Consider the following 20,495-nt stretch of genomic DNA (forward strand, 5'->3'; position numbering starts at 1 on the left):
CTTCTCAGATTGTCACACCTACAGTTCAATGAATTGTATGTCGAAATGGAGATGTGGTGGTACCTAATTATCTGTGAGGTCTTATTACATGACATTTTCTAAAGTGGTTTTCTTATGTGAGCTATTTTGCCCAGGTATCCCATTTCTTCCAGGTGGCAGTTACACTAATCTGACAGCCATCAAGCTGTTGGGATATTTCCTTTTAAAAGAAAAATATATAATGATGACTCAGTTCTAAAAAGCACACCATGACAAAAGCTACATAATTCTTAGCCCAACTAGTGACATGGGGCCTCGTACGCAGCACACGCTGGTCAGAAAATTGGATGCCGAACTTTATGTGACTTGTTTGTCGGGTGCCCGATTTACTGACATGTGTCTTGGGTTAAAATTGCAGATATGCATAACCTCACTTAAGTATTAAAATCCTGTTTTGGTCCCATGCCAAATATTACACCACCAGGCAAAGTTGCACCCATAACACAAACCTTGCACACAAATTGTGAATACATCGGTAGTTCCAGGAAATCAGGAGAATTCCTGCTCTTTTTCCAATAGTGCCATGAAATCTTTTAGTCCACTTGAGCAGGTAGATGGGGCCTTGGAATTAAGTTTAATTCGAAAGATGGCACCTCCAACACTGGAGCACTCCCTTATTACTGCTGTTCAAAGGTCCAGGAACATAATCTGGGCTGATACTGTCATCAACCCAAATTTTAAACACATAGGCTGGGGTTTTTCACATCTGTGTTCACCATCTCATGATTTTCTGCTCGTTCATTGTAATACAGGTTGGACCACTCTGGTCCGGCACCCACGGGACCTGACTGGTGTCGAAAGAGAGAATTTTCCGAACCACGGGAGGTCATTCTGCAGGTGTTTAAAATGCCAATTGATTTTTTTTCTTTTGTTCTCTTCCGCTTCGCCGGTTTCTCAGTTTTTGTTTGCCCCGGAACTCTGAAAGGTGTTGTGGAGTCGGTCTATGTAACCGAGGCTGAGCAACAGTCTGGGGCCTGGTGTAAAGACCCGCTCCAGGGTCAAGATCTATTACATGCCGTGGACACCGTACCGCACTGACATCTTAATGGAGTACGCGTCGCTGGACGACTTCACCTCCGGCCGCCAAAGCACCACCTACAAGCTGCCCCACCACGTCGACGGCACCGGCTTCGCGGTGTATGACGGAGCGATCTTCTTCAACAAGGAGCGCACGAGGAACATTAAGTACGACCTGAGGACTCACATCAAAAGTGGTGAGACCATCATCGCCAACACCAACTACTATGACACTTCCCCCTACAGGTAGGGGGGCAAGTCGGACATCGACCTGGCTGTGGATGAGAATGGGCTGCCGATCATCTACACGACCGAGCAGAACATTGGCATGATGGTCGTCAGCCAGTTGAACCCTTACCTGATGACACCGCCCGGGCTTCTGAATGCCTCCACCACGCTCTGGCTGCAAAACTCGGGCCTCGCTCCCTCTCCACGCTGACCCGACCTCGGAGGGAACACCGGAGACAGCGGGGATAAGAGGAGCAGCCTTACCTCCATGAACAGTGTGGGACACTACCCCACAGCAGGTATGATGCCGGACCAGGGATATTTCCGGACTAATGAGTCCTGGACTAGAGAGGTACAACTGTAGGTGGAAAATCACAGGCTGGCGGGTGCTGATGCAGAAAACCCTGGCATAAACCGAGTTCATTCCCATATTGTCCTATATTGTCTTTGCTGCCTTGGCTTCACATAACAGGCTGGAACAGCACTATGAGTTTGAATCCATAATCATGTGACTCATACATAGGTGAGAGTGCTACAAAAACAACTTGTATTTATATAGCGCCTTTAACATAGTAAAACATCCCAAGGCGCTTCACAGGAGTATTATAAAACAAAAAATTTGACACCGAGCCACATAAGGAGAAATTAGGGAAGGTGACCAAAAGCTTGGTGAAAGAGGTAAGTTTTAAGGAGCATCTTAAAGGAGGAAAGGGAGGTAGATGGGCAGCGAGGCTGAGGCTACCTATAGCTATCTATAGCTACCTATTGACCCAGGGTAAACTTTGCTCCATGTTGGTCTGCCCACCATTTTGATTTTTCTCCATCTTTGCACTTTTATCTTTTTCCCTCCTTGTACATTCCTTCATTGTTCTTGTTTACTGCTGCCTTTGACATTACACCTTACAAAGAGATGAAGATGGATATTTCTTTAGTGTTGTGAAAGTGCTGCATAATAGTAATGAACAAGAGGAGTTACTGAAAGGCCAAGAAATGCATCCTCAGATATTTTGGCACAGCAACAACAGCCACAATTTGTATTTATATAACATCTTTCACATAGTAAAACGTCTCAAGGCACTTCACAGGAGCATTATAAAACAAAATTTGACATCATGCCACATAACGAGCAATTAGGGCAGATGGAAGTAGGTTTTAAGGAGTGCCTCAAATGGGAAAGAGAAGTAAAGAGGCAGAGGTTTAGGGAGGGAATTCCAGAGCTTATGGCTTTGGCAGCTGAATGCACGGCCACCGATGGTGGAGCGATTAAAAGCGGGGATACTCAAGAAGCCCAGAATTAGAGGAGCGTCGATATCTCGGAGGGTTGTGGGGCTGGAAGAAATACTGAGATAGTGAGGGGCGAGGCCATGGAGGGATTTGAAAACAAGGATGAGAATTTTAAAATTGAGGCATTGCTTAACCAGGAGCCAATGTAGGTCAGTAAGCACTTAGTGCAAGCAATTCAAGCAATGGGACTTAGTGCGAGTTATGACATGGACAGCAGTGTTTTGGACCAGTGTTATGGAGAGTGGAATGTGGGAAGCTGGCCAGAAGTGCATTGGAATAGTCAAGTCTCGAGGTAACACAGGCATGAATGAGGGTTTCAGCAGCCGATGAGCTGAGGCAGGGGCGAAGTCCGGCAATGTTACGGAGATGTAAATAGGAGGTCTTAGTGATGGCGCAGATGTGTGGTCGGAAGGTCAACTCAGGGTCAAATATGACACCAAAGTTGTGAACAGTCTGGTTCAGTCTCAAACAGTTGTCAGAGAGAGGGTTGGAGTTGATGGCTAGGTAACAGAGTGTGTGGCAGGGACCGAAGACAATGGGCAAATTGGGTGCTCCGGAGCACCCAATATTTTGGCGACGTTTTGTGCCAAAAATGGCATCTGCGCCGTGCGTGCACAGTTCTGCTGCAGGCTGAGCTGGACGCCTTCTTGGTGAGGCTAGGAACATGTGCTGGAAGTATGCAGAGTACGCAAATTGTAGCGGCAGGGATTGTGGATGCATCGGTTGTAATTTACCAAAATTCCCTGGTTTCTGGGGAGGTCCCAGCAGATTGGAAAACTGAAAATGTAATGCCACTTTAAAAAGGAGGCAGACAAAAAGCAGGAAACTACAGACCAGTTAGCTTAACATCTGTGGTTGAGAAAATGTTGGAGTCCATTATTAAAGAAGCAGTAGCAGGACATTTGGAAAAGCAAAATTCGGTCAGGCAGAGTCAGCATGGATTTATGAAGAGGAAGTCATGTTTGACAAATTTGTTGGAATTCTTTGAGGATGTAATGAACAGGGTGGATGTATTTGGACTTCCAGAAGGCATTTGACAAAGTGCCACATAAAAGGTTACTGCACAAGATAAAAGTTCACGGGGTTGGGGTAATATATTATAGCATGGATAGAGGATTGGCTAACTAACAGAAAACAGAGAGTCGGGATAAATGGCAACCAGTAACTAGTGGAGTGCCGCAGGGATCAGTACTGGGACCCCAACTATTTACAATCTATATTAATGACTTGGAAAAAGGGACTGAGTGTAACATAGCCAAGTTTGCTGACGATACAAAGATGAGAGGAAAAGCAATGTGTGAGGAGGACACAAAAAATCTGCAAAACGACATAGACAAGCTAAGTGAGTGGGCAAAAATTTGGCACATGGAGTATAATGTTGTAAAGTGTGAGGTCATGCACTTTGGCAGAAAAAAATCAAAGAGCAAGTTATTATTTAAATGGAGAAAGATTGCAAAGTGCTGCAGTACAGCGGGACCTGGGGGTACTTGTGCATGAAACACAAAAGGTTAGTATGCAGGTACAGCAAGTGATCAGGAAGGCCAATGGAATCTTGGCTTTTATTGCAAAGGGAATTGAGTATAAAAGCAGGGAAATCTTGCTACAGCTATACAGGGTATTGGTGAGGCCACACCTGGAATATTGCGTACAGTTTTAGTTTCCATATTTACGAAAGGATATATTTGCTTTGGAGGCAGTTCAGAGAAGGTTCACTAGGTTGATTCTGGAAATGAGAGGGTTGACTTATGAGGAAAGATTGAGTAGTTTGAGCCTCTACTCATTGGAATTCAGAAGAATGAGAGGTGATCTTATCGAAATGTATAAGAGGAAGGCAGAATATTATCTGAATGGTGACAGATTAGGAAAAGGGGAGGTGCAACGAGACCTGGGTATTATGGTACATCAGTTATTGAAATTTGGCATGCAGGTACAGCAGGCAGTGAAGAAGGCAAATGACATGTTGGCCTTCATAGCGAGAGGATTTGAGTACAGGAGCAGGGAGGTCTAACTGCAGTTGTACAGGGCCTCGGTGAGGCCACACCTTGAATATTGTGTACAGTTTTTGGTACACTCGTAATAAAGGATGAAACTGAGTACTGTGTACAACGAGCAAGTGTAACTTTAGTTCCTTTAATAAGACTCCAGAGTGCAGGTACCTCATGGGTGACCTGCTTATATATTGTGCTCCCAAGGGATGCTGGGATCTCTTGGGACTCCAACAGGTGGGCCCTCTGGTGGTCAGGTGTCATGCAGGTTAGACAGGGTTAACTACATTACATCACTCCCCCGTGAAGTCAACAGTACACTTATTTACAAGGTGAGACAATCTGGGGCTTTACGCTCCCTTGTCGATCATCTCGGTACAAATGCAGGTGTGGGTGGGTTGGTCAGTTCTTCACTGGGCTGTTGGGCAGCCGGCCATGCCGGGCTGCTGGGGATGATGAGTGCGTCATCGTGATCAACCGTGTTGTCAGTTGCCACTTGTGTGTGTGTTGGAGGATCAAAGTTGGTGGTTCGTAGCTGTTGGTGAACCGCAATTTGATTTGGTCCAAGTGTTTTCTGTGCGTTTGTCCATTGGCCAATTTGACCTGAAACATCCTATTCCCTTCTTTGGCTGTGACCGTGCCAGTGAGCCATTTGGAACCATGTCCATAATTGAGCACAAATACGGGATCATTAATCTCAATATTGCGTGACAAATTTGCGCGGTCATGGTACACACTTTGTTGATGCCTCTTGCCCTCCACGTGATCATGAAGATCAGGATGGACAAGAGAGAGCCTTGTTTTGAGCACCCTTTTCATGAGCAGCTTGGCTGGAGGAACCCCGGTGAGTGAGTGGGGTCTGGTGCGGTAGCTGAGCAGCACTCGGTACAGCCAGGTCTGCAGGGAGCCTTCCGACACACGTTTCAAGCTTTGCTTGATGGTCTGAACTGCCCGTTCTGTGCCGTTGGATGCGGGCTTGAACAGAGCAGATGTGACGTGTTTAATCCCATTGCGGGTCATGAATTCCTTGAATTCAGCGATGGTGAAGCACAGCCCATTGTCGCTGACTAGGACATCAGGCAAGCCGTGCGTGGCAAACATGGCTCGTAGGCTTTCAATAGTGGCCGTAGATTTGCTTACTGACATTATTGCACATTCAATCCATTTTGAGTAAGCGTCCACGACAACCAAAAACATTTTGCCTAGAAATGGGCCCGCATAGTCTACATGGATCCTCGACCACAGATCCATGACCACAAACTTAGCGATGCCTCTCTGAGTGCATTGCTCAGCTGAGACCAAGTGTTGCACTGGCGCACGCATGACTCTAAATCTGAGTCGATGCCGGGCCACCACCCATGGTATCTGGCCATGGCTTTCATCATTATGATGCTGTGCAGTTCACATATGAACATATCTCTGCCTTTCTTGGGCAAGACCACGCAATTGCCCCACAATAGACAGTCCGCCTGCAGGGACAACTCGTCTTTGCATCTGGGGAACGGCTTAATTGCCTCCTGCATCTCCACTGGGACACCGGACCAGCTCCCATGGAGGACACAGTTTTTTTTTATCAAAGACAGTAAAGGACCCTGGCTGGTCCAGGTCCTGATCTGGTGGGCCATAACGGGAGACTTCTCGTTCTCGAATGCCTCCATGACCATGAGCAAGTCTGCTGGCTGTGCCATTTCCACCCTGGTGGTGGGCAATGGCAGCCGACTGAGAGCATCAGTGCAGTTCTCTGTGCCCGGTCTATGGCAGATTACATAGTTATTGGCATTGATGGGGCCGATGATCACCTCCGCAGTGCCAACAAGGTGTTAACTGTCTCGCATTAACGACTGATGGCGGACTCTGGGTCCAATTGAGGTCAGGCCACAGCAGCCGGCGTGTACATTCTGCCATGTATATTTCTGCTTGAGACCGACATTACTTTATGCACAGTACTGGCTGAAACTTCTTTCTCTGTGAAATCTGTTTGGTGTTGTCACTGGTGGACATAAATGCCTGGGCTATCATTATGGCTTTACTTAGATTCGGAGTTTCTACAGTCAATAGTTTGCGAAGGATTGTCTCATGTCCAATGCCCAGTACAAAAAGATCTCTGAGCATTTGTTCTAGGAATCCGTCAAACTCACAATGTCCTGCAAGGCGCCTTAGTTCGGCGACATAGCTCGCCACTTTCTGGCCCTCCGATCGTTGACATGCATAGAACCGATACCTCGCCATCAAAATGCTTTCCTTACGATTTAGGTGCTCCCGGACCAGCGTACACAATTCTTCGTAGGATTTCTCTGTTGGTTTTGCCGAGGTCAGGAGATTCTTCATGAGGCCATAGGTTGTTGCCCCACAGACAGTTAGGAGGATCGCCCTTCGTTTGATAGCGTTCTCGCCCCCTTCCAGCTCGTTGGCCATGAAGTATTGGTCGAGTCTCTCCACAAAGGCCTCCCAATCGTCCCCTTCTGAGAACTTCCCCAGGATACCGACGGTTCTTTGCATTTTTGCACGGTTGTTCTTTATCTCATCGTCAATTGGTACACTCATAATAAAAGGTGAAACAGAGTACTGTGTACAATGAGCAAGTGTGACCTTAGCTCCGTTAATAAGACTCCAGAGGGCAGGTACCTTGTGGGTGGCCTGCTTATACACTGTGCTCCCAAGGGATGCTAGGATCCCTTGGGACTCCAACAGGTGGGCCCTCTGGTGGTCAGATGTCATGCAGGTTACACAGGGTTAATACATTACAGTTTTGGTCTCCTAATCTGAGGAAGGACATTCTTGCTATTGGGGGAGTGCAGCGAAGGTTCACCAGATTGATTCCCGGGATGGCAGGACTGACATATGAAGAAAGACTAGATCGACTAGGCTTATATTCACTGGAATTTAGAAGAATGAGAGGGGATCTCATAGAACCATATAAAATTCTGACGAGATTGGACAGGTTAGATGCAGGAAGAATGTTCCCAATGTTGGGGAAGTCCAGAACCAGGGGTCACAGTCGAAGGGTAAGGGGTAAGCCATTTAGGACTGAGATGAGGAGAAACTTCTTTACTCAGAGAATTGTGAACCTGTGGAATTCTCTACCACAGAAAGTTGTTGAGGCCAGTTCGTTAGATATATTCAAAAGGAGTTAGATGTGGCCCTTACGGCTAAAGGGATCAAAGAGTATGGAGAGAAAGCAGGAATGGGGTACTAAAGTTGCAAAACTGATCAGCCATGATCATATTGAATAGTGGTGAGTTCGGCGAGAGGCGGGAGTTCCGGGGATTGGAGAGGCCTACAAAAGGCCAGCGAGACCAGGAGCAGCGCGAGTTCAGCGAGAGGGGGGAGTCCCGGGGATCGGAGAGGCCTACAAAAGGCCAGTGAGACCGGAAGCAGCGCGAGTTCGGCGAGAGGCTTGTGCAGCTACAGGGGGAAGGCAAAAAAGAAGTAGAAAGAAACAGAAAGGGACATCACAGCCAAGGGGGTAAGTGATTGGCTGGTGATTGGTGAGTAGTTTTTCTTTTTTCTCTTCTATAACAGCGAGTAAACTTTAACATTGTTGTTGCCAATTTAAGTGTATCTAAGGGTTAAGTCATGGCAGGAGAGCTCGATCACGTGATATGCTCCTCCTGTACCATGTGGGAACTCAGGGACACTTCCAGTGTCCCTGACGACTACGTGTGCGGGAAGTGTATCCGCCTCCAGCTCCTGACGGTCAGCATTGCGGAATTGGAGCTGAGGGTGGATTTACTCTGGAGCATCCACAATGCTGAGAATGACATGAGTAGCACTTGTAGCGAGTTGGTCTTACAGCAGGCGAAGGGTCCACAGCCAGATAGGGAATGGAAGACCAGCAGGAAGAGCAGTGCAAGGAAGGTAGTGCAGGGGTCCCCTGCGGTCATCCCCTTGCAAAACAGATACACCGTTTTGAGTACTATTGAGGGGGATGACTCATCAGGGGAGGGCTGCAGCAGCCAAGTTCATGGCGCTGTGGCTGGCTCTGCTGCACAGGAGGGCAGGAAAAAGAGTGGGAGAGCGATAGTGATAGGGGATTCAATTGTAAGGGGAATAGATAGGCGTTTCTGCGGCCGCAACCGAGACTCCAGGATGGTATGTTGCCTCCCTGGTGCAAGGGTCAAGGATGTCTCGGAGCGGGTGCAGGACATTCTGAAAAGGGAGCGTGAACAGCCAGTTGTCGTGGTGCACATTGGTACCAACGATATAGGTAAAAAAAAGGGATGAGGTCCTATGAGACAAATTTAAGGAGCTAGGAGCTAAATTAAAACGTAGGACCTCAAAAGTAGCAATCTCGGGATTGCTACCAGTGCCACGTGCTAGTCAGAGTAGGAATCGCAGGGTAGCTCAAATGAATATGTGGCTTGAGCAGTGGTGCAGCAGGGAGGGATTCAAATTCCTGGGGCATTGGAACCGGTTCTGGGGGAGGTGGGACCAGTACAAACCGGACGGTCTGCATCGGGGCAGGACCGGAACCAATGTCCTAGGGGGAGTGTTTGCTAGTGCTGTTGGGGAGGAGTTAAACTAATATGGCAGGGGGATGGGAACCAATGCAGGGAGACAGAGGGAAACAAAAAGGAGACAAAAGCAAAAGACAGAAAGGAAATGAGTAAAAGTGGAGGGCAGAGAAACCGAAGGCAAAAAACAAAAAGGGCCACTGTACAGCAACATTCGAAAGGGTCAAAGTGTAATAAAAAGGCAAGCATGAAAGCTCAGTGCCTCAATGCAAGGAGTATTCGGAACACAGGAGAGGGCTCTGAGCTAGTTAGAATGGGTGAGAGCTCAGATGAACAGGATCCCAAGAAAGAATGCAAAAGGCAGGAGGCAACAGAGCAGAGTAGCACTGGGGTAAGTGTAAACCACAAGGTGATAGGAAGGGACAATATGTATGAATTTAAAGGGGCTGCAGGAGGGGTCAAAACTAAAAATCATGGTCTAAAAACTAGTATTAAAACACTCCACCTAAACGCATTGCAGAAACGTGGTTGCAGGGTGGCCAAGACTGGGAATTAAACATACAGGGGTATCTGACAATTCTGAAAGATAGACAAGAAGGGAAAGGAGGTGGGGTAGCTCTGTTAATAAAGGAAGATATCAGGGCAGTTGGGAGAGACAATATTGGCTCTAATAAACAAAATGTTGAATCATTGTGGGTGGAGATTAGAGATAGTAAGGGGAAAAAGTCACTGGTGGGCGTAGTTTATAGGCCCCCAAATAACAACTTCACAGTGGGGCGGGCAATAATCAAGGGAATAACGGAGGCATGTGAAAAAAGAACGGCAATAATCATGGGGGATTTTAACCTACATATTGATTGGTCAAATCAAATCGCACGGGGTAGCCTGGAGGAGGAATTCATAGAATGCATACGGGATTGTTTCTTAGAACAGTATGTTACAGAACCTACAAGGGAGCAAGCGATCTTAGATCTGGTCCTGTGTAATGAGACAGGAATAATAAACAATCTCCTCGGAAAAGATCCTCTCGGAATGAGTGATCACAGTGTGGTTGAATTTGTAATACAGATTGAGGGTGAGGAAGTAGTGTCTCAAACGAGCATACTATGCTTAAACAAAGTGGAGTACAGTGGGATGAGGGCAGAGTTGGCTAAAGTAGACTGGAAACACAGACTAAACGGTGGCACAATTGAGGAACAGTGGAGGACTTTTAAGGAACTCTTTCATAGTGCTCAACAAAAATATATTCCAGTGAAAAAGAAGGGCGGGAAGAGAAGGGATAATCAGCCGTGGATAACCAAGGAAATAAAGGAGAGTATCAAATTAAAAACCAATGCATATAAGGTGGCCAAGGTTAGTGGGAAACTAGAAGATTGGGAAAATTTTAAATGACAGCAAAGAATGACTAAGAAAGCAATAAAGAAAGGAAAGATAGATTACGAAAGTAAACTTGTGCAAAACATAAAAACAGATAGTAAAAGCTTTTACAGATATATAAAATGAAAGAGAGTGACTAAAATAAATGTTGGTCCCTTCGAAGATGAGAAGGGGGATTTAATAATGGGAAATGTGGAAATGGCTGAGACCTTAAACAATTATCTTGCTTCGGTCTTCACAGTGGAAGACACAAAAACCATACCAAAAATTGCTGGTCACAGGAATGTGGGAAGGGAGGACCTTGAGACAATCACTATCACTAGGGGGGTAGTGCTGGACAGCCTAATGGGACTCAAGGTAGACAAGTCCCCTGGTCCTGATGAAATGCATCCCAGGGTATTAAAAGAGATGGCGGAAGTTATAGCAGATGCATTCGTTATAATCTACCAAAATTCTCTGGACTCTGGGGAGGTACCAGCGAATTGGAAAGCAGCTAATGTAACGCCTCTGTTTAAAAAAGGGGGCAGACAAAAGGCAGGTAACTATAGGCCGGTTAGTTTAACATCTGTAGTGGGGAAAATGTTTGAAGCTATCATTAAGGAAGAAATAGCGGGACATCTAGATAGGAATAGTACAATCAAGCAAACGCAGCATGGATTCATGAAGGGGAAATCATGTTTAACTAATTTACTGGAATTCTTTGAGGATATAACGAGCATGGTGGATAGAGGTGTACCGATGGATGTGGTGTATTTAGATTTCCAAAAGGCATTCGATAAGGTGCCACACAAAAGGTTACTACAGAAGATAATGGTATGCAGAGTCAGAGGAAATGTATTAGCATGGATAGAGAATTGGCTGGCTAACAGAAAGCAGAGAGTTGGGATAAATGGGCCCTTTTCAGGTTGGAAATCGGTGGTTAGTGGTGTGCCACAGGGATCGGTGCTGGGACCACAACTGTTTATAATATACATAGATGACCTGGAAGAGGGGATAGAGTGTAGTGTAACAAAATTTGCAGATGACACAAAAATTAGTGGGAAAGCGGGTTGTGTAGAGGACACAGAGAGGCTGCAAAGAGATTTAGATAGGTTAAGCGAATGGGCTAAGGTTTAGCAGATGGAATACAATGTCAGAAAGTGTGAGGTCATCCACCTTGGAAAAAAAAACAGTAAAAGGGAATATTATTTGAATGGGGTGAAATTACAACATGCTGCGGTGCACAGGGGCCTGGGGGTCCTTGTGCATGAATCCCAAAAAGTTAGTTTGCAGGTGCAGCAGGTAATCAGGAAGGCGAATGTAATGTTGGCCTTCATTGCGAGAGGGATGGAGTACAAAAGCAGGGAAGTCCTGCTGCAACTGTATAGGGTATTGGTGAGGTCGCACCTGGATTACTGCGTGCAGTTTTGGTCACCTTACTTAAGGAAGGGTATACTAGCTTTGGAGGGGGTACAGAGACGATTCACTAGGCTGATTCCGGAGATGAGGGGGTTACCTTATGATGATAGATTGAGTAGACTGGGTCTTTCCTTGTTGGAATTCAGAAGGATGAGGGGTGATCTTTTAGAAACATTTAAAATAATGAAAGGGATAGACAAGATAGAGGCAGAGAGGTTGTTTCCACTGGTCAGAGAGACTAGAACTATGGGGCACAACCTCAAAATATGGGGGAGCCAATTTAAAACTGAGTTGAGAAGGAATTTCTTCTCCCAGAGGGTTGTGAATCTGTGGATTTCTCTGCCCAAGGAAGCAGTTGGGGCTAGCTCATTGAATGTATTCAATTAAAGATAGATAGATTTTTAACCAATAAGGGAATTAAGGGTTACGGGGAGCGGGCAGGTAACTGGAGCTGAGTCCACGGCCAGATCAGCCATGATCTTGTTGCATGGCGGAGCAGGCTCGAGGGGCTAGATGGCCTACTCCTGTTCCTAATTCTTATGTTCTTATGTTCTTATGCTTGACAAATCTTCTGGAATTTTTTGAGGATGTTTCCAGTAAAGTGGACAAGGGAGAACCAGTTGATGTGGTATATTTGGACTTTCAGAAGGCTTTCGACAAGGTCCCACACAAGAGATTAATGTGCAAAGTTAAAGCACATGGGAATGGGGTTAGTGTGCTGACATGGATTGAGAACTGGTTGTCAGACAGGAAGCAAAGAGTAGGAGTAAATGGGTACTTTTCAGAATGGCAGGCAGTGACTAGTGGGGTACCGCAAGGTTCTGTGCTGGGGCCTCAGCTGTTTACATTGTACATTAATGATTTAGACGAGGGGATTATATGTAGTATCTCCAAATTTGCAGATGACACTAAGTTGGGTGGCAGTGTGAGCTGTGAGGAGGATGCTATGAGGCTGCAGAGTGACTTGGATAGGTTAGGTGAGTGGGCAAATGCATGGCAGATGAAGTATAATGTGGATAAATGTGAGGTTATCCACTTTGGTGGTAAAAACAGAGAGACAGACTATTATCTGAATGGTGACAGATTAGGAAAAGGAGAGGTGCAACGAGACCTGGGTGTCATGGTACATCAGTCATTGAAGGTTGGCACGCAGGTACAACAGGCGGTTAAGAAAGCAAATGGCATGTTGGCCTTCATAGCGAGGGGATTTGAATACAGGGGCAGGGAGGTGTTACTACAGTTGTACATGGCCTTGGTGTGGCCACACCTGGAATATTGTGTACAGTTTTGGTCTCCTAACTTGAGGAAGGACATTCTTGCTATTGAGGGAGTGCAGCGAAGGTTCACCAAACTGATTCTCGGGATGGCGGGACTGACATATCAAGAAAGACTGGATCAACTGAGCTTGTATTCACTGGAGTTCAGAAGAATGAGAGGGGACCTCATAGAAACGTTTAAAATTCTGACGGGTTTAGACAGGTTGGATGCAGGAAGAATGTTCCCAATGTTGGGGAAGTCCAGAACCAGGGGTCACAGTCTAAGGATAGGGGTAAGCCATTTAGGACCGAGATGAGGAGAAACTTCTTCACCCAGAGAGTGGTGAACCTGTGGAATTCTCTACCACAGAAAGTAGTTGAGGCCAATTCACTAAGTATATTCAAAAGGGAGTTAGATGAAGTCCTTACTACTAGGGGGATCAAGGGGTATGGCGAGAAAGCAGGAAGGGGGTACTGAATGTGCATGTTCAGCCATGAACTCATTGAATGGCGGTGCAGGCTAGAAGGGCCGAATGGCCTACTCCTGCACCTATTTTCTATTTTCTATGTTTATGTTTCTCTGAGGGGGCTTGACAAGGTGGATGCAGAGAGGATGTTTCCACTGATGCGGGAGACTAGAACTAGAGAGCATGATAGAATAAGGGGCCACCCATTTAAAACAGAGATGAGGAGAAATTCTTTCTCTCAGTGGGTTGTAAATCTGTGTAATTCGCTGCCTCAGAGAGCTGTGGAAGCTGGGACATTGAATAGATTTAAGACAGAAAAAGACAGTTTCTTAAACTATAAGGGGATAAGGGGTTATGGGGAGCGGGCAGGGAAGTGGAGCTGAGTCCATGATCAGATCAGCCATGATCTTATTGAATGGCGGAGTAGGCTCGAGGGGCCGTATGGCCTACTCCTGCTCCTATTTTTTATGTACTTATGTTCTTATTAGTCACTGATTAATTTCTACTGGCTCTGTGTAAGTTTGTGGAAGTGTTTGGAGGTTTCCAGAATTGTTTGAAGTTGGTGAGTTGGCAGGGTGTGGTGCTGCAAATGGAGAAGGCCTCGCTTCTGACTTCAAGGGTTCAGGTCAGACCACTTGCTCCCAGTCCTGGGTGCAATAGTTGTCATCTCCTTGGCCTGCAGCATAACAGGGAGATGGAGCCGAGGCAGCGAAGAAGAGGACAAGCTGCTCACAGAGGGAGGACGAGAAGCCTTTCAGCAGGAAGCCTTATCCCCCCCACCCACATCCAGGGTCTTCCGAGAGCAAATCTCTTACCTGAGCCAGGAGCAGTGTGTGAGGCGTCTGCACGTTACAAAGGTGCTCACAGAACTCTGCCACCTCCTGCAACCAGGCCTGCAGCCTCACTCCAGGGCAAGAACAGCACTGCCAGTGGATGTGAAGGTGACCGTGGCCCTGAATTTCTTCATGTTGTGATCCTTCCAGGCCAGAGCAGGTGCCATCTGTAACATCGCCCAGTCTGCCGTCTACTGCTGCATAAGAGAACATAAGTACATAAGAAATAGGAACAGGAGTAGGCCATACGGCCCCTCGAGCCTGCTCCGCCATTCAATAAAATCATGGCTGATCTGATCATGGACTCAGCTCCACTTCCCTGCCCACTCCCCATAACCCTTTATACCCTTATCGATTAAGAAACTGTCTATTTCTGTCTTAAATTTATTCAATGTCCCAGCATCCACAGCTCTCTGAGGCAGCAAATTCTACAGATTTACAACCCTCTGGGAGGAAATTTCTCCTCATCTCTGTTTTAAATGGGCGGCCCTTTATTCTAAGATTATGCTCTCTAGTTCTAGTCTCCCCCATCAGTGGAAACATCCTCTTTGCATCCACCTTGTCAAGCCCCCTCATAATCTTATACGTTTCGATAAGATCACCTCTCATTCGTCTGAATTCCAATGTGTCGAGACCCAAACTACTCCACCTTTCCTCATAAGTCAACCCCCTCATCCCTGGAATCAACCTAGTGAACCTTCTCTGAACTGCCTCCAAAGCAAGTATATCCTTTTGTAAATATGGAAGCCAAAACTGCACGCAGTATTCCAGGTGTGGCCTCACCAATACCTTATATAGCTGTAGCGAGACTTCCCTGCTTTTATACTCCATCCCCACGATACCATTGGCCTTCCTGATCACTTGCTGTACCTGCATACCATCCTTTTGTGACAAATGCTCTTTATGCCAGGAGAGGGGACTTCTTTGTCCTCTCTCTCTGATCAGAGAGAAGCAGGTAAAGCATGCACATGGCTTTGCCAGTATAGCGAGCTTCCTCATGGTGCAGGGTGCCATCGACTGCACGCATATGGCTTTATGGGTGCTGCATCTAAGTGTTGAAATCTACCGCAACCGCAAATGTTTCTACTCACTGAATGTGCAGTTGGTCTGCGACCATGCTCAGAATATCATGATGGTGAATGCCCGATATCTTGGCAGCAGTCAAAAAAAAATTAATTTTGTGCCAGCCTGCTGTTTCCTCAGTATTTGAGCCATCACATCAAACCAGTGGCTTGGTGCTGGGCAACAAGGGCTTTCCCTTGACCACCTGGCTCATGACTCTGCTCCGCAACCCAACCACATGTGGCCAGCATGTGTACAATGAGAGCCATGCTGCCACATGAAACATGATAGAGCAGACCATTGAGGTGCTAAAGTATTTGGTACCACTGCATTGACTACTCTGGAGGAGCCCTATAGTACTCACCAGGGGGCGTCTCAAGATTCATCATGGTCTGCTGCATGCTCCACAACTTCGCCATCATGAGGGCACAGCCCTTGCCACAGGGCATGCAGCGACCAGTTGAGGAGGAGGAGGAGGAAGAGGATCAGGAGGAGGAGGAGGAGGAAGTGAGAAAGTAGGAGGAGGAAGCGGAAGAAGAGGAAGCGGAAGGGAGCAGGCAACAGTGACAGCCCCTTTCTGTCCGGGCTGTCTGTGATTAACTAATCCAACTGCAGTTCCAGTGAACACAACTGCAATTCCACATTCATCAAGTCCTACTCCTTACCATCCCTCTGATAGGAGCCCTCACAGCATCCTCTAGGCCACGATGTTGAAATGAAAGCCAACACAAAACAAACATTCCAATCCAAATTTGTACATCAAGCCATCCAATATTACATAAAAAGTCAACTAGTCACCCTTGTGCATTCCCATAGTGCCTGTCTTCCATGTGTCCTTGCCTGTCCCAGTGCTCCTTCAAACTGCTACCCCAGTGATTGTAGCATGGCTGGTGGAAGGCTCAGTGAGGGAGACTGCCCATGGCCTTGCAGGACAACATCAAGCAGTTCTGGGCCTAGAAGGCTCGGCTGTAGACTGTAACTCCTCGGCATAGGTGGCAGCAGTCTGGGCTTGTTGGATGACAATAACAGCTAGGACACTGGCGGAGTGGCAGTGGTGAGAGTACAAATGCTGTCAACCTGAGAATGGACAGCAGGGTGGTGCTCTACGGAGCCAATGTCACTCCTCGAGGGCAGCGCCTCAGTAATTCTAGTAATCTGTTGGAGAATCGACTGCTGACCTATTATGCCATTCTGCAAGCTGCACTGGTAAACACAACCATGATGGGAACAGTCTGAGCTTGCGAGGCAGCAAGCTGAGCCTGCATGAGAGCAGTCTGAGCTTCCACTGCAGCACTCAGATGTTGGGACGCTTCCACCTGTGCTGCAATGGAAGCTGAGATACTGTCCATCAGATCATGCATCATAATTGGGTCCACAAGTGCGCTAATGGAGTTCACCATCAATTCCATGCTGTAAATCATGGGCTCCAAGCTTGGCACAAAGCCCTGTGCAAGGTTGGTGATGGACTCCTCCATGCTCTGTGACATTGTACTCAGGCTTTCTGGCAGGCTTGCCAATGCACTAAGCAGTTTTTTTTATTCGTTCCTGGGATGAGGGCATTGCTGTCAAGGCCAGCATTTATTGCCAATCCCTAATTGATCTTGAGATGGTGGTGGTGCGCCACCTTCTTGAACTGCTGCAGTCCTGGTGGTGAAGGTATTCCTACAGTGCTGTCACACCAGCAGCAGGTCAGCACCATAAAAGGCGAGCGATGAGTGGCTGTGGAAACCAGCATGGTGCCGTACCACTTCAGGGAGCAGTGCGAACTGATGCAAGAGGGCGACAGCAGTGAAGAGGGCGACTGGATTGGACGTCACCATAATCCAGGTCGCAGATGGGAGCGTGGGCAGGTACAGCAGGAGCAGCGAGGTCGGGGCGAAGGAGTGACGCGAGATTGTAGAGCAATGTTATTGGGGCCCAGGGGGGGCGTGAGTTTGGGACTCAGCAGAGGCGAGGGCCCTGGGGCTGCATGGACCAGCCCACACTGCAATATGTGTGTGTACTAGGTCCATGCAGCAGAGCTGGTCTCCAGTCATCTTGGTTAATCCTTGCCACTGGACCAAGACCTAGCCCTATCAAGCCCATGTAGTGACTGGTGTGCAATGGCCACCACATGTTAAAATTCCACGCACAGGCATCTTCCACCCTTCAACATTTAGTTCGGGACCTGGAATATCAGGTCCTTCATTGAAACACCTATGATCCCTTTTTAGTGTGGAAGCAAGTCATCCTCGATACGAGGGACCACCTAAGAAGAAGAACAGTGCTGTTAGGGAGTCCCAGGATTTTGATTCAGCGACAATGAAGGAATGGCACAATATTTCCAAGTCAGAATTATGTGTAACTTGGAGGAGCATTTGGAAGCGATGTTGTTCCCATGTGCCTGCTGCTCTTGTCCTTCTCGGTGGTAGAGGTCGCGGGTTTGGGAGGTGCTGCCGAAGAAACCTTGGCGAGTTGCTGCAGTGCATCTTGTAGATGATACACACTGCAGCCAAGGTGTGCCAGTGGTGGAGGGTGTGAAAGTTGAGGTGGTGGATAGGGTGCCAATGAAGCAGGCTGTTTTGTTCTTGATGGTGTTGCCCCTCTTAAGTGCTGTTGGAGCTGCACTCATCCAGGCAAGTGGAGAGCATTCCATCACACTCCTGACTTGTGCCTTGCAGATGGTGGAAAGGCTTTGGGGAGTCAGGAGGTGAGACACTCGCCACAGAATACACAGCCTCTGACCTGCTCTTGTAGCCATAGTATTTATGTGGCTGCTCCAGTTAGATTTCTGGTCACTGGTTGATGCTGGGGGATTCAGCAATGGTAATGCCATTGAATGCCAAGAAGCGGTGATTAGACTCTCGCTTGTTGGACATAGTCATTACCTGGCACTTGTGTGGTGCAAAGGTTACTTGCCACTAATCAGCCCAAGCCTGAATATATTCGGGCATGGACTGCTTCTATATCTGAGGAGTTGCGAATTGAACTGAATACTGGGCATTCATTACTTTGCTGATGATTGAGAGTAGACTGATGGGGCGGTAATTGGCTGGATTGGAATTGTACTGCTTTTTGTGGACAGGACATACATGGGTAGTTTTCCACATTGTTGGGTAGATGTCGTTTTGTAGCTGTACTGGAACAACTTGACTAAAAGCGCGGCTAGTTCTGGAGCACAAGTCTTCAACACGACAGCTGGGATGTTGTCAGGGCCTATAGCCTTTGCTGTATCCAGTGCGCTCAGCCATTTCTTGATATCACATGGAGTGGGGAACTCAGGAGGAGGCCGATATGGATCAGCCACTTGGCACTTCTGGCTGAAGATGGTTGCAAACGCTTCAGCCTTGACTTTTGAACTCACGTGCTGGGCTCCATCATGATTGAGGATAGAGATATTCCTGGAGTGTCCTCCTCCCGTTAGTTGTATAATTGTCCACCACCATTCACGACTGCATGTGGCAGGACTGTAGAGCTTTGATCTGATCCGTTAATTGTGGGATCACTTAGCTCTGTCTATAGCATGCTGCTTCCACTGTTTAGCATGCATGTAGTCCTTTGCTGCAGCCTCCCCAGCTTGGCAAATAATTTTAACAGCCTGGTGCTGTTCCTGGCATGTTCTTCTGCACTCCTCATTGAACGAGGGTTAGTCCCCTGGCTTGATGGTAATGGTAGAGTGAGGGATATACTGGGCCATGTGGTTACAGATTGTGGTGGAATACAATTCTGCTGCTGCTGATGGCCCACAGCGCCTCATGGATGCCCAGTATTGAGCTGCTAGATTTGTTCTGAATCTATCCCATTTCATCATCAACATAGGCAGTCCCTCGGAGTCGAGGATGACTTGCTGCCACACTAAAAATGAGTTCTCAGGTGATTGAAGAGTCCGATGCAGGACCTATAGTCTCTGTCACAGGTGGGGCAAATGGTGGTTGAAGGAACGGGTAGGTGGGGCCAACATCCCCAGCATTGAAGCACTGACCACACTTGATCAGCTCCACTGGGCAGGCCACATAGTTCGCATGCCAGACACGAGACTCCCAAAGCAAGTGCTCTACTTGGAACTCATCTATGGCAAACGAGCCAAAGGTGGGCAGTGGAAACTTTACAGGGACACCCTCAAAGCCTCCCTGATAAAGTGCAACATCCCCACTGACACCTGGGAGTCCCTGGCTAAAGACCATCCTAAGTGGAGGAAGTGCATCCGGGAGGGCGCTGAGCTCCTCGAGTCTCGTCGCCGAGAGCATTTAGAAATCAAGCACAGGCAGCGGAAAGAGCGTGTGGCAGACCAGACTCCCCTCCCACCCTTTCCTTGAATGACTATCTGTCCTATCTATGATAGAGACTGTGGTTCTCGTACTGAACTGTACAGCCACCTAAGAACTCATGCTAAGAGTGGAAGCAAGTCTTCCTCAATTCCGAGGGACTGCCTATGATGATGATGAAGGATGAGGTGGGATGCCTCGGTTGTCACGCGCTCCTTTCGCTGTCGACGCTTGGCTTCAGCTTGCTCTAGGTGAAGTGACTCAAGGTGTTCAGCACCTTCCCGGATGCTTTTCCTCCACTTTGGGCTGTCTTGGACGAGGGATTCACAGGTGTCGGTGGGGATGTTAAATTTTTTCAAGGAGGCTTTGAGGAGGTCCTTGATGCGTTTCATCTGCCCACCTGGGGCTCATTTGCCCTGTCGGAGCTCTTACTTTGGGTGTCTCGTGTCAGGCATATGGACGATGTGACCCATCCAGCGGAGCTGATCGAGCGCGGTCAGTGCTTTGATGCTGGGGAAGTTGGTCTGATTGAGGACACTGATGTTGGTGCACCTATCCTGCCTGTGGATTTGCAGGATCTTGCAGAGGCAGCTTTAGTGGTGCTTCTCCAGTGTTTTGAGATGTCTGTTGTATATAGTCCATGTCTCTGAGCCATACAGGAGAGCGGGTATCACCATTGCTCTATAGACCATGAGCTTAGTGCCGGTTTGAGATCCTGGTCTTCACTCTCTTCCTCAGGCGACCGAAGGTTGCACTGGTGCACAGAAGGTGGTGTTGGACCTTGTCGTCGATGTCTGCCCTTGTTGACAGTAGACTCCTGAGGTATGGAAAATGATCCACGTTGTCCAGGG

The sequence above is a fragment of the Pristiophorus japonicus genome, chromosome 1, assembly GCF_044704955.1.
Source record: "Pristiophorus japonicus isolate sPriJap1 chromosome 1, sPriJap1.hap1, whole genome shotgun sequence".
In the NCBI taxonomy this organism is placed as follows: domain Eukaryota; kingdom Metazoa; phylum Chordata; class Chondrichthyes; family Pristiophoridae; genus Pristiophorus; species Pristiophorus japonicus.